This window comes from Lissotriton vulgaris, chromosome 12 (assembly GCF_964263255.1).
Source record: "Lissotriton vulgaris chromosome 12, aLisVul1.2, whole genome shotgun sequence".
NCBI lineage: Eukaryota > Metazoa > Chordata > Amphibia > Caudata > Salamandridae > Lissotriton > Lissotriton vulgaris.
This window is the reverse complement of record NC_141700.1, coordinates 410,953,987-410,966,737: the sequence shown is the minus strand read 5'-3', so window position 1 is coordinate 410,966,737 and position 12,751 is coordinate 410,953,987. Positions and strand designations below refer to the sequence as shown.

Here is a 12,751-nt window from a genome sequence, read left to right as displayed (position 1 = left end):
ATGTCTGTTAGATAGCCATTGGGTCTACATTTGGGGTTTAGGCATAGTGAGTTCACTATGTGGAATATCAAGTCTATTGTGTCTAACCAAAATTTCCTTATGTATTGGCATCCCCAGGTCAAATGTAAAAAATATTTGCATGGGTTGTTTAACATCCATGTGAGATATATGGTCCAGAGGTAGTAGTAGGGCCATTAAGTATTAACCAGAGGTCGCCTAGATCCATTTCCCAGAGCTGTGCCACCGGTATATTATCAATCACCCTTGGATCATTAAACAATGTGTAGAGCTGCAACACCTACCGCCAGCTAAACTCCAGTCCAACTACCTTTAAAAGCCATGTAAACTCTAGTAGTTCCTGATGGAATTTTCTGTAGTGTAAGTTTATCCCTTTCGTTATCCTATGACGTGAATCTATCCAATGTGTTACTGGGGTCTTTGTTTTTGAATTGGGCCAATGTAATCAAGAGCTCATTTTAATTAAAAACCAATGTAATAAAGAGCTCATTTTCATAAAGGTGTCACAAATCATCTCTGGTCAGTGTGTCTTTTACTGCTTTTTCCAATGTCATGGGCATTGCTGGGTTGTCCACCAGGCTGGAACATGGCAAGCATAATTTTTGTATGCCTGTCAATCTGCCCAACTCCTACCAAGCTCTATTTGTTGCAACCAGTGAATTTATTCCATTCCTTGGGTACTTGGCTATTAGCAGGCATGACCTTAGGATACCCTTCTCTATACCGGCTAGTTCTGCTACTATATGTGGATGGGGTGGCTAAGTAAGGCATTAAATACAGGAGCGGCTTCTCCGCTATGGCGGAGGAGCGTCGCCCCACTGCTTTTAAGCATTGAGAAACGTAACAAGATAATAACTTGGTTTGTGTCCTGCTGCTTTGCAGCTGTTGGGCGAGCGGGGCTGCTCTGCTCTCCGAGCAGGGGAGAAGTGGTTTGCTCACTCCTAAGTGCACAATGACTGTTTGGTCAGCCCTCTCTCCTACAGCCCCTTGCTGAGCGCAGTGTCGAAGATGTGGGACCCGGCCTCAATTAAAGTTTTTAATATTTTTTTCTAGTAGGAAACTGTTTATTTTGTTGCAATTGTACCCCCAAGTTTGCATACTATTTAGCTGCTAGATGCTGATTTGACTGACAGAGCACTAAGCCCTGCTAACCAAACCTTAGCACCAGTGCCCCTTCCTTAAAACAAAGAGATGTCTGTTTGTTTCCCGCTTAGCACCCCTATAAGTCCCTAGTAAATGGTACCCCAGATACCTAGGGCGTGGGTACTAAAGATGGTGTAGTGAATTTAGGAACTCTGGGACAGGGTGATGCCCACGCCCCTCAAAGTGGTCATCTAGGGGGTGTAGTGATTCCCAGGGTTGAAAAGCCCATTGGCTATTACCCTTCACTCCCCTTAACAAACCAAAATTGAGAATTTAGGGGGCTTGTTGGCACCAAAAACCTAGTTTGTCTGCCTAAAGAAGAAAGAAAGACAAAGAAGAGCCCACGATGCAAGACCTGAGGAGCTGCGACTGACTTGGCATCAACCCTGCCAGCCTATCAGCTGCCACCTACAATTGCACAGACCGGGCTCGTCCAGAAAGCGGTGTCACCTACCAATGCTCTGTAAGAGTGACCCACAACTTCACCTAGCCAGCAACATCTCCCTTGGAGCAGAGGAACTGCTACCTTGCACGTTTGCAGGCACCAAAGGACTGACACAAGAGCCCCTGCCAGCGCGACTCTGCTTGACTAAACAGCACTGCACACAAGCCCCCGGCCCCAGTTACCATCAACCTACGGTGCCCCTGAGGCCCAGACACCCTCAAGAGCGGAGTTTAACCCCCCCCCCCCCCCCCCCCCCCCGGGTTTAGCCAGACCGATCCCCCAGTCCCCCACCTGTAGACTCTGTCTGTAGAAAAGCAGGAACCGCAAGAGCCTCCTGATCACCGGGACCCGACGACTGGAAGCACCACTGCACCCAAGCCTGAGAAGAAGTCTGAGGAGAAGTGAACCAAGGGTGGCCATGGGGTCCTGATCCCCTCCAGTGCTGAGCCCCCCTTAGGGTTTGGCCGGATTGGCCCACCAGTAAACACATGCAGCCTGTTTTCACCGGTCACCTTTAACCACAAGTGCCTCCAACAGCATGACCCCACTGGAGAAATCACCACTGCAGCTGAGTCCACCCACCCGAGTTCCAGTGGACCAGCGGTGTCTACTTGCCCGATCATCACATGGACAGAGCCCACCTGTGGGTTCCCCTGGACTGGCCACTGTAAGAAAGTGGCTCTATATATACTGGACCAAAGTCAGGTACAGGGTGTATAGAGTCCCCAACCCACAGAGGTTAAAGTCAGATCTGACCTTACTCTCTAAAGTGGTAGCTTGGTCGAGCAGTAAGGCAGTACCAGAGGACAGTGTAAAGAATTTGTTGTACACACTCAGTCAGCAAAAGGTTTCCCACACTCAAGAACTGAACTCTAGGCCAATAGTTTTTATATCCAAAGATATTGTTGTTTTATTTTAGAACTAACAGGTATCAAAATATACTTTTCTCAATATTAGTGACTTCAGGTAATTACTTTGCAGAATGGCAATAGACTTGGTAAATACAAGAGTTACTGGGGTTGCAATAGGCAACACAATTCTAAACACAATTTAACATTGAGCTCAATGGGTTTTTCTACATAAATGCAGTTGATTACTTTCAGGATTACTTTTCTAACCACAGGACTGGATCCTGGATTCAGTCCCGGGATCTAAGCTGTAAACAGTTAAGTAAAAGCGTTTTGGTCACAGTTACAATTTTTAAAGGATATAAATGTATTTTCAAAGTTGACACTTAGAAACTTTTCAGAGAAAAACTAGCAATGTTATCCTACAGAAGGAAATTCAAGTCACAGGTAAAGTAGGTTCTCGTTACTTTTGCAATCCAGTACTGCACTACTAGGTTCAGCACTGGGACCTCTAATAAAGAAAGGTAAGTAATTATGTTTCAGTAGTTGGTACGATTTTTAAAGAATTTTTGTAATTTGCAAAAATCGACACTTAGAAGAAATCCGAGAAAATCAGTCAATGGTTTCCTATGGAAGAAAATACAGGTAACTGGTAAGTACGGTTAAGATTACTTTTGCGGTTTAATACTGAACTAGAAAGTACAGCACTGGCTTCTCTCCTGATCCGAGGTGAGTATTTCTGAAATCGTTATTTGGCTGCTTTTAGAGAAATATTTTAAAGTTTAAAAAATAGACACTTAAAAGAAATTTCAGTGAAAACTAGTCAATGTTATTCTATGGAAGGAAAGTGAGTTATCGGCTTTCAGGTGAGTACTCGACTGGTGAGGTTAAGGTTCTGGGCCTAGACTCAGGGGTCTCCCAGGGTAAGAAAGGTACAGTTGTTCCACCCTCAGCGGCACAGGGGCAGCTGGGTGCAGAGAGAGTAGGTCCAATGCAATCCAATGGAGGGTAGGGGGCATTTGGTTGGTGGCTGCAAGCAGGCAGGCCCCGCGGCTGTGGGAGCTGAGCTCCTGGTCACTTACTCAAGGCACGTGGGGAAGTAGAGTAGGTAGTTGTTGCACTTCCAGCCGCAATCGGGCGGCTGGGTGCAGGGTGCTTTTGAGCCGTCCGGCACTCATTGTTATCCAATGGGAAAGTTACCAGATGAACAAAGGCTGCAGACTCAGCGACGGAGATTCTTCAGGTGCGACCACCACTTCGAGAGGTGAGTTGGGTTCTTGGAGAAGAGGTGAGGACCCCAAAGGAGGGCACAGGGGCCGTGGGGCGCCGGGTGCACGGGTGTCTTTGGGTGTCGGGAAATCTTACCCTCGGCTGGTCGCAGTTGGAGGGGTGCCTGGTTCTGAGGCTGCAGGCGTCGTCTGGGTCGTCGAGGAGGGTCTTTGGGCACTGGACTTCGGGTCCCAGTTGCCAGAGGGACTTCCTCGTGGTCTTGGGTCACTCTGGCACGGGCCGGGATCAGCGGGTGCAGAGTGGGCTGGATTTGCGGTTCCTGGCTGGCACCAAGGGTATGGTTGTTGGAGCACAGCCTCTGCTCAGGGGAGTCTCAGTCTTTGAGAGGGTCAAGGCAGGCAGGTCCTCCGGGTTTTCCAAGGTTGCTGTCCGCAGCAGTCGCCGGGATTCAACAGGGGCAGGTTCCAGGGTCGACAGGCCGGTAGGGCTGGGGCCAAGTCAGTTGGTGTTGTCCTGTTGTCAGCAGCTGCATGGCGGGTCTTCTTCTTCTTGATCTTCTTTCTTGTTTTCTTATCGGGATCTGAGGAAGGAAGGTTCAGGGTGCCCCTAAATACTGAATTTAGGGGCATTACAGGTAGGTAAGGGAAGGGACCAATAGGTCAGTGTCGTGGGGTGGGTACACCCCCTAATCTGCTCCTCTCCTGTGGGACAGGAGCAGGGGCCTAGCTGTGATTGGGCAGGGCTCCCCATCTTCAAGATGGCCGGAGCCCGGGGTCGTGCTTCAACTCGCCTCTCCCACCTGAGGGGTGGGGTTGGCACAGGCTGGCACACCCCCCTTCCTGACGTAGAGTTTCCCGCCAGTCTTCCCTCCATAGAGGGGGTCAGAACTGGTGGGGGCCAGTTGCTGAGTACAGCAAGTGGTCTGTAAAAGTTCACAAAGGCGGCAGGCCTTTGAAGCTTCCCCCTGCCCATCCTGGGGAAGGAGACCTAGCACCTCGCGCCCAGGATGTTGTAGGCCTAGGAGAGCGGGGGCTCTCCACCCAGGTGTCCAGCAACATGTCTGCTGTGTGGCAGCCTAGGCAGCCTCTCAGACCAGACGTGGATTGTAGGTTAGGTTTTCAGGGGGCATCTCTAAGATGCCCTCTGGTGCATTTTACAATAAATCCCATACTGGCATCAGTGCAGGTTTAATGTGCTGAGAAGTTTGATATCAAACTTTTCAGTCTTCAGTGTAGCCATTATTGTGCTGTGGAGCTCGTAATGACGACCTCCCAGCACCATATACTCTTAATGGCATCACTGCACTGGGTACTGTAGGGGCACAGGGCTCGTGCACCTGTGCCCACACCACTGGCATATGGCACCTAGCTAGAGGGGTGACTGAGATAAGCCAGGGTAGTGGGTCTTGTGGGCATGGCACACAGGGATGTGTGCCATGTCGACTCTGTTTAGTACTGTACTTAGACACGCAGCCTGCAAAGGCAGTGTGTGGGTGTCAGGATACAGGGCCCCTAAGGGTGGCACAATAAGTGCTGCAAAAAGTTGTGCTTCCCACTGACAAAGTGGAAGCATCCCCTAGCGCACAGCTGTTAAATCCTGCTGGGAATCACCCAGAGTTCCTCAAAAGTTCAAAACAAATTTTTTGACTGTTTGTATGTTTCTTTATTTTTCAAAGAATATCATATTTGATTAAATTCATCAACTTTTTTCTTATGGATGCATTTTTTAGTACTTAAGTCCAATGCATTTCGGTCATTTAGACCTTCATCTGGGACCACATGAGCTGAAACAAGGTATAACAAAAAGACGTGTCATATAAATCATTCTACATAAAAATCATACTACATAAAAAAATAACTTAATACATACTCAATAATCATAGTGACTAATTGTGAAATACACCCCAGTGCGTGAACCAGCTTCTGTGTAATGGTGACAATTTATCGCAAAAAACGCCCATGTGGGCACTCACATTTCTAGTATTAGCCAGCGTCTCGTATCTTATGCTTGTGGTCGCATGGATAAAACTGTCAAGGAGAATATGTGGATAACTTCAATACAAAGTCCACGTTCGTAATTCTAAATGCTCAAAAAATAAATTCACACTCGACGAGTGATTAACAAGTTATTCACTTACTTTCTCGACGCAAAAAACAGCGTCTTCTCTCTCCTAGTCTCGAATAAACAGCTCGGTCAATCTCCCGGCATCCATTAGACGCCGGACCAATCCGTATCCATATAGCTCTCACTGCGCTAATAGTAGTTCACACAGTTACTGTGATTGGGCGATTCCCGGTCATGTGATCGGGATAACGTCCAATCCCAATCTGTTACTAGTTCAAAGGCGAGTTGATAAAACATTTCAAAACGTAAATATAAACTTAGACAGTATCTGATTTCATTAGAATGTGAACGCTTTGATAATGCATGAACTATGTTAAATAAAATAGTGGAGATAACAATAACATGGATCATCTAAAATGTTAAACAAAAATCAGAAATGGATGGCTTTTGCATCCTCCAGTGTAGGTAAGGCAAAGCACAAAATGTGCTTAATTCAACATATTATCCAGTTCATAAATAGCACATGAATTCTATCCGATCATTGAGTCCACAGGGCTTATGGGTATTCAACAGGTACATCCAGCTATTCTCCCTCTGAAGGAGAAATCTGTTGTTATCACGACCTTCTCTTTTTTCAATTACTTCCAAGATCGTAAATTGGAGTTGGGAAATATTATGTTTAGCTTCGTTGAAATGTACTGCTATTGTAGACTTGGTATTAGCCGTTCTTATATTTGATTTATGTTCATTTAGTCGTGTTTTGATTTTTCTGGTTGTTTTTCCCACATATGCCTTTCCGCATGGACATTTAAGCATGTAGATAGCGTTGCTCGTGTCACAGGTAGCATTGACATGTAATTTTATGTTGTGACCCTTCATAGGATGTGTGATCGTGTTTCCTTTTATGATGTTATTGCAGTGGCCACACTGCAAACATGGTCTTGTTCCTCTATATATCTCATCTTTAGAAATCTTCTGTTTCAACAGTTCTCCTAGATTTTTACTGCGGGTAAATGCAAAGATTGGCTGTTGTTGAGTATTTTGATACCACTGTCATTCTTTCCTGTTTTCAAAGTAAGATCAAACGATGGGTGACAGGTTTCGAAAAAGAGGATATCCTAATACTCTCATTGAACAATCCATTGAAAAAGTGAAAAAGATACCGAGGACAGATCTTTTGAAAACACAAACTAAGAACAAACAGGAAAGAATGACAGTGGTATCAAAATACTCAACCATGAGTTACAGATTTAAAAAAATCATAAGAGCACACTGGAGTATCCTTAGAGCGGAAATTGACTTCAAACCCAGTTTCGAACAACAGCCAATCTTTGCATTTACCCGCAGTAAAAATCTAGGAGAACTGTTGAAACAGAAGATTTCTAAAGATGAGATATATAGAGGAACAAGACCATGTTTGCAGTGTGGCCACTGCAATAACATCATAAAAGGAAACACGATCACACATCCTATGAAGGGTCACAACATAAAATTACATGTCAATGCTACCTGTGACACGAGCAACGCTATCTACATGCTTAAATGTCCATGCGGAAAGGCATATGTGGGAAAAACAACCAGAAAAATCAAAACACGACTAAATGAACATAAATCAAATATAAGAACGGCTAATACCAAGTCTACAATAGCAGTACATTTCAACGAAGCTAAACATAATATTTCCCAACTCCAATTTACGATCTTGGAAGTAATTGAAAAAAGAGAAGGTCGTGATAACAACAGATTTCTCCTTCAGAGGGAGAATAGCTGGATGTACCTGTTGAATACCCATAAGCCCTGTGGACTCAATGATCGGATAGAATTCATGTGCTATTTATGAACTGGATAATATGTTGAATTAAGCACATTTTGTGCTTTGCCTTACCTACACTGGAGGATGCAAAAGCCATCCATTTCTGATTTTTGTTTAACATTTTAGATGATCCATGTTATTGTTATCTCCACTATTTTATTTAACATAGTTCATGCATTATCAAAGCGTTCACATTCTAATGAAATCAGATACTGTCTAAGTTTATATTTACGTTTTGAAATGTTTTATCAACTCGCCTTTGAACTAGTAACAGATTGGGATTGGACGTTATCCCGATCACATGACCGGGAATCGCCCAATCACAGTAACTGTGTGAACTACTATTAGCGCAGTGAGAGCTATATGGATACGGATTGGTCCGGCGTCTAATGGATGCCGGGAGATTGACCGAGCTGTTTATTCGAGACTAGGAGAGAGAAGACGCTGTTTTTTGCGTCGAGAAAGTAAGTGAATAACTTGTTAATCACTCGTCGAGTGTGAATTTATTTTTTGAGCATTTAGAATTACGAACGTGGACTTTGTATTGAAGTTATCCACATATTCTCCTTGACAGTTTTATCCATGCGACCACAAGCATAAGATACGAGACGCTGGCTAATACTAGAAATGTGAGTGCCCACATGGGCGTTTTTTGCGATAAATTGTCACCATTACACAGAAGCTGGTTCACGCACTGGGGTGTATTTCACAATTAGTCACTATGATTATTGAGTATGTATTAAGTTATTTTTTTATGTAGTATGATTTTTATGTAGAATGATTTATATGACACGTCTTTTTGTTATACCTTGTTTCAGCTCATGTGGTCCCAGATGAAGGTCTAAATGACCGAAATGCATTGGACTTAAGTACTAAAAAATGCATCCATAAGAAAAAAGTTGATGAATTTAATCAAATATGATATTCTTTGAAAAATAAAGAAACATACAAACAGTCAAAAAATTTGTTTTGAACTTTTGAGGAACTCTGGGTGATTCCCAGCAGGATTTAACAGCTGTGCGCTAGGGGATGCTTCCACTTTGTCAGTGGGAAGCACAACTTTTTGGATTATTCAGTGGGTGTCCGAAGGCAAGAGACGCCGCCCTGACTGCACGCAAAAACTGATAAAAGGTACAAACCACAAGGCAGAATACAACACGTCAATAAATAAGCAGTGCGCTCAAAACCTCATTTTTCTTTCAACAATAAGTGCTGCAGCCCTTACTGGTCTTCTCTGGTCACCATGCCCTGGGTACCTAGGGTACAATCTACTAGGGCCTGAAAGGTGGCCAGAGATGCCAATTAGGTTCTAGTTTCAATACAGTTTTAGGGCAGGAACACAGGCCCTGTGCACCTGGTTGGCAGGAGCTCAGGGCACACTCAGTCAAAGCACATCAGAAGTTCAGCAAAAAGTGGGGGCATACCAACGCAAGAAAGATGGCACTTTCTCACAGCCACCCAGTCCCTGCTTGCAGCCTCTTTGTAAATCCTCCACTACCGGAGCTTTCACCCACAGAGCCTAAAAGAAAACCTGCCATAGAGTCAGCTATTGCGAATTAGACGCAATTTCTCTAGAAAAGAGGATTATCAGATAAATGCATAGACACTGTGTGAACAGTTAAGAAAAAGAGGGTACCCTAAAAAAATGTTAAAACATGCAACCAAGCACGCATGGTTCACTCCCAGAGAGGTTTTACTAACAAAAAGAGACAAAAAACCACTTGAACAATTGGTGTGTGTTTCAACGTATGGCCCACTCACCAATAAATTCAAATCCATTGTCCTGAAAAATTGGCATCTATTGTCCAACCTTGAAATTCCTTTTGCCAAACCCGTGTTCGCTCTTAAAAAAAACAAGAACATAGGACAACAAATAATCAGGGCTGATCTGGGCACTTCTAAAGTCAAAAGTGACTTACGTACCTTATGGAATTTAAATCCGGTGAAAGGCCACCACAAATGTGGTACCTGTGTATCGTGTGCCAGTACCATTGAAGGCTCAATGTTTGAACATAACACCATCAAATGGACCCACAACGAACTCACAAATTGTAAAAGCAAAAATATTGTATATGTAATAGTTTGTCCGTGTAACAAACTTTACATTGGGAAAACAAACCAACAAATTACACAGAGACTGGCCCAACACTGCTCTAGAATCAAACAAAAAGTGCTGAACGCACCAATGGTCCAGCACTTTATTGACCTTGGTCACACAGAAAGAGATCTAAGAGGGTCCGTACTATCAGGAATAAAGGCTCCCTCACGTGGAGGCAATGTGGAAACCTTACTGTTAAAAAGAGAAAATTATCTAATTATGAAATTTGACTGCGTGAGTGGGGGACTGAACGAATACGGCGAAGTTGAAATTTGTAAACGTGAGGCCTGTAATATGACCACATAAAAGATACACATCTAAATCAATTTGATTTCAAAGAGTAACACACTCATGAAAAACCCAATCAACTGCAAAACTACATGTCCCATAACCGCCTGATCACATGACTTCCTTTAAATCAGTCATGTGACCTGAACAACAAACACTCCCTCGAGAAGGAAACTGGCAGAAACAAGTGGCTACAAACGGACGATGCAGGTAATGACTCACCCGAAGTAGAGATAGAAAATATTATCCCCCGCTTCGCGGTAAATAAGTTCTCTAACTCTATCGTTTATTTAAATCTCACAGTGCAAGCGGCAAATCAGATAAAAAGAAAAGGTGACGCCCTCCCTTAAATTATATTTCGGCGTTCCGTCAGCACACGGAAATCTTCAAGTAAGTAACAGCCACCCGTAGAAAAAACCGTTGTAGACTCTAATAAACAATTAGATTCACTAGTTTAAAACCGTTCTGGTTTAATGTTTCAGAGACGCAATAGCGAGATCAGACGACATGTAGCAACAGAAATCATAACAAACGTAAGTTACATTGTGGGCGATTTCCAAAAAAAACCCTGTGATACAATGTCCCCAAATACAGAAAACAGATACAATTTCTGTGTTCTACTTTACAGAACAAAGCAAAACGCCAGTCAAGAGTCTGAATGCACTAGAACAGACTTGTACACACAACGCAGGAAGGTAAAAAAACAACTGTGAACAACCCCCTTCCAGTGACGTAATATTTAAAGGCCATACACTAAAGTATCCCCCCCTATTTTTACACAGGTACCCAAATTTAAGCACTGAAGAAAAGCCCGCTAAATGAGACACTGGCTTGGAAACGCGTCGGCTTTGGCACATTCGTCGTAAATACGAATGCACTCTGCGCAAAGGCCTTAGAAAGTTGTTTTGAATGCAATGGAATGAAGAATGCATACTAAGTTTAGTCCTTTGCGATACCAGGCTTAAATCAGATGAAATCAGGATTACGCAGGCCTGGTAGTAAAATTAGTTGGTAGGGTACAACCTTAGAGCTTAATACAAATGTTGTTTTGTGGTAAATGTTTTGTTCAACAGATTAATTTAATTCAATTGTGTATGTTTTGTAAATATTGTTTTCAGTAAATGTGCAAATTTATGTTTTTTTGTATGCCAACGAACAAACCTCAGACTGTTTTGAAAAAAATCTGAAAAAAAAGTGTTGCAAATTGTATTCCTCAATAAAAAAAGTGCATATATCACCCAAGGATTAATTACCTTAGTGTGAGTTTCTGCTCAAAATAAAAAAAGCGGCAGAACTAAACAGTGACCGGGTCCCTCATTACCTGTAAACAAGCATTTGCAATGCAATAGGTCTCGCATTAGGAAAGTTTGAGCTATTGGTCTTGTAAATGACAATTTTTTTATTTATGTGTTGGTTTTGAAAATTGCTAAATTAATAGCTTTGTCATTTACAATGCCAAAAGTTATAACTTTCGCAAATATGACACCTATAGCATTTGTAATGCAACATGTTTTGTATTTACGTGACTTGGATGTATTGATATTACAAATTACAATGGCTTTTAATTTTTTTAAATAATTAATACTTAAATAAAAGTGATTGTAATTTATAATGGCAATAGCTTAAACTTTTGTAAATAACTTTTGTGAAGACTATGTTCAGTGTATTTTATTGTGACAATAATCCAAGAACACAGGTGAAATATTAACATCTTTTTGTGACATTTGTAATAAAGCAGGAAACATTGATAGAACATATTTGAACCAGTTGTTGTTGAATGGTTGCGCAGATTGATGCTGGGGTGGCACTGAGTGATGCTGTGGTGGTGCTGAGTGATACTGGGGTGGTGCTGAGTGATGCTGGGGTAGTGCTGAGTGGTGCTGTGGCTGTGCTGAGTGGTGATGTGGTGGTGCTGAGTGATGTTGGGGTGGTGCTGAGTGATGTTGGGGTGGTGCTGAGTGATGCTGGGGTGGTGCTGAGTGATGCAGTGGTGGTGCTGTGTGATGCTGTAGTGGTGCTGAGTGATGCTGTGGTGGTGCTGAGTGATGCCGTGGAGGTGCTGAGTAGCGCTGTGGTGGCGCGGAGTGATAATGTGGTGGCGCTGAGTGATGCTGTAGTGGCGCTGAGTGATGCTGTAGTGGCGCTGAGTGATGCTGTGGTGGCGCTGAGTGATGCTGTGGTGGCGCTGAGTGATGCTGTGGTGGCGCTGAGTGATGCTGTGGTGGCGCTGAGTGATGCTGTGGTGGTGCTGAGTGATACTGGGGTGGTGCTGAGTGATGCTGGGGTAGTGCTGAGTGATGCTGGGGTAGTGCTGAGTGATGCTGGGGTAGTGCTGAGTGATGCTGGGGTAGTGCTGAGTGGTGCTGTGGCTGTGCTGAGTGGTGCTGTGGTGGCGCTGAGTGGCGCTGTGGTGGTGCTGTGGTGGTACTGAGTGGTGCCGAGTGATAATGTGGTGGTGCCGAGTGAAAATGTGGTGGTGCTGAGTGATAATGTGGTGGCGCGGAGTGATAATGTGGTGGCGCTGAGTAATGCTGTAGTGGCGCTGAATGATGGTGTGGTAGCACTGAGTGATGCTGTGGTGGCGCGGAGTGATGCTGTGGTGGCGCGGAGTGATGCTGTGGTGGCGCGGAGTGATGCTGTGGTGGCGCGGAGTGATGCTGTGGTGGCGCGGAGTGATGCTGTGGTGGCGCGGAGTGATGCTGTGGTGGTGCGGAGTGATGCTGTAGTGTCGCGGAGTGATGCTGTGGTGGCACGGAGTGATGCTGTGGTAGCGCAGAGTGATGCTGTGGTAGCGCAGAGTGATG

General features: G+C 44.2%; 1 protein-coding gene across 1 annotated transcript in view; it reads right to left on the bottom strand.

Moving 5' to 3' along the window:
- RBL2 (RB transcriptional corepressor like 2) overlaps nt 1-12,751 on the bottom strand; it is a 1,013,578-nt gene that overhangs the window by 381,728 nt on the left and 619,099 nt on the right. The gene's annotated exons all lie outside the window — the stretch shown is intronic.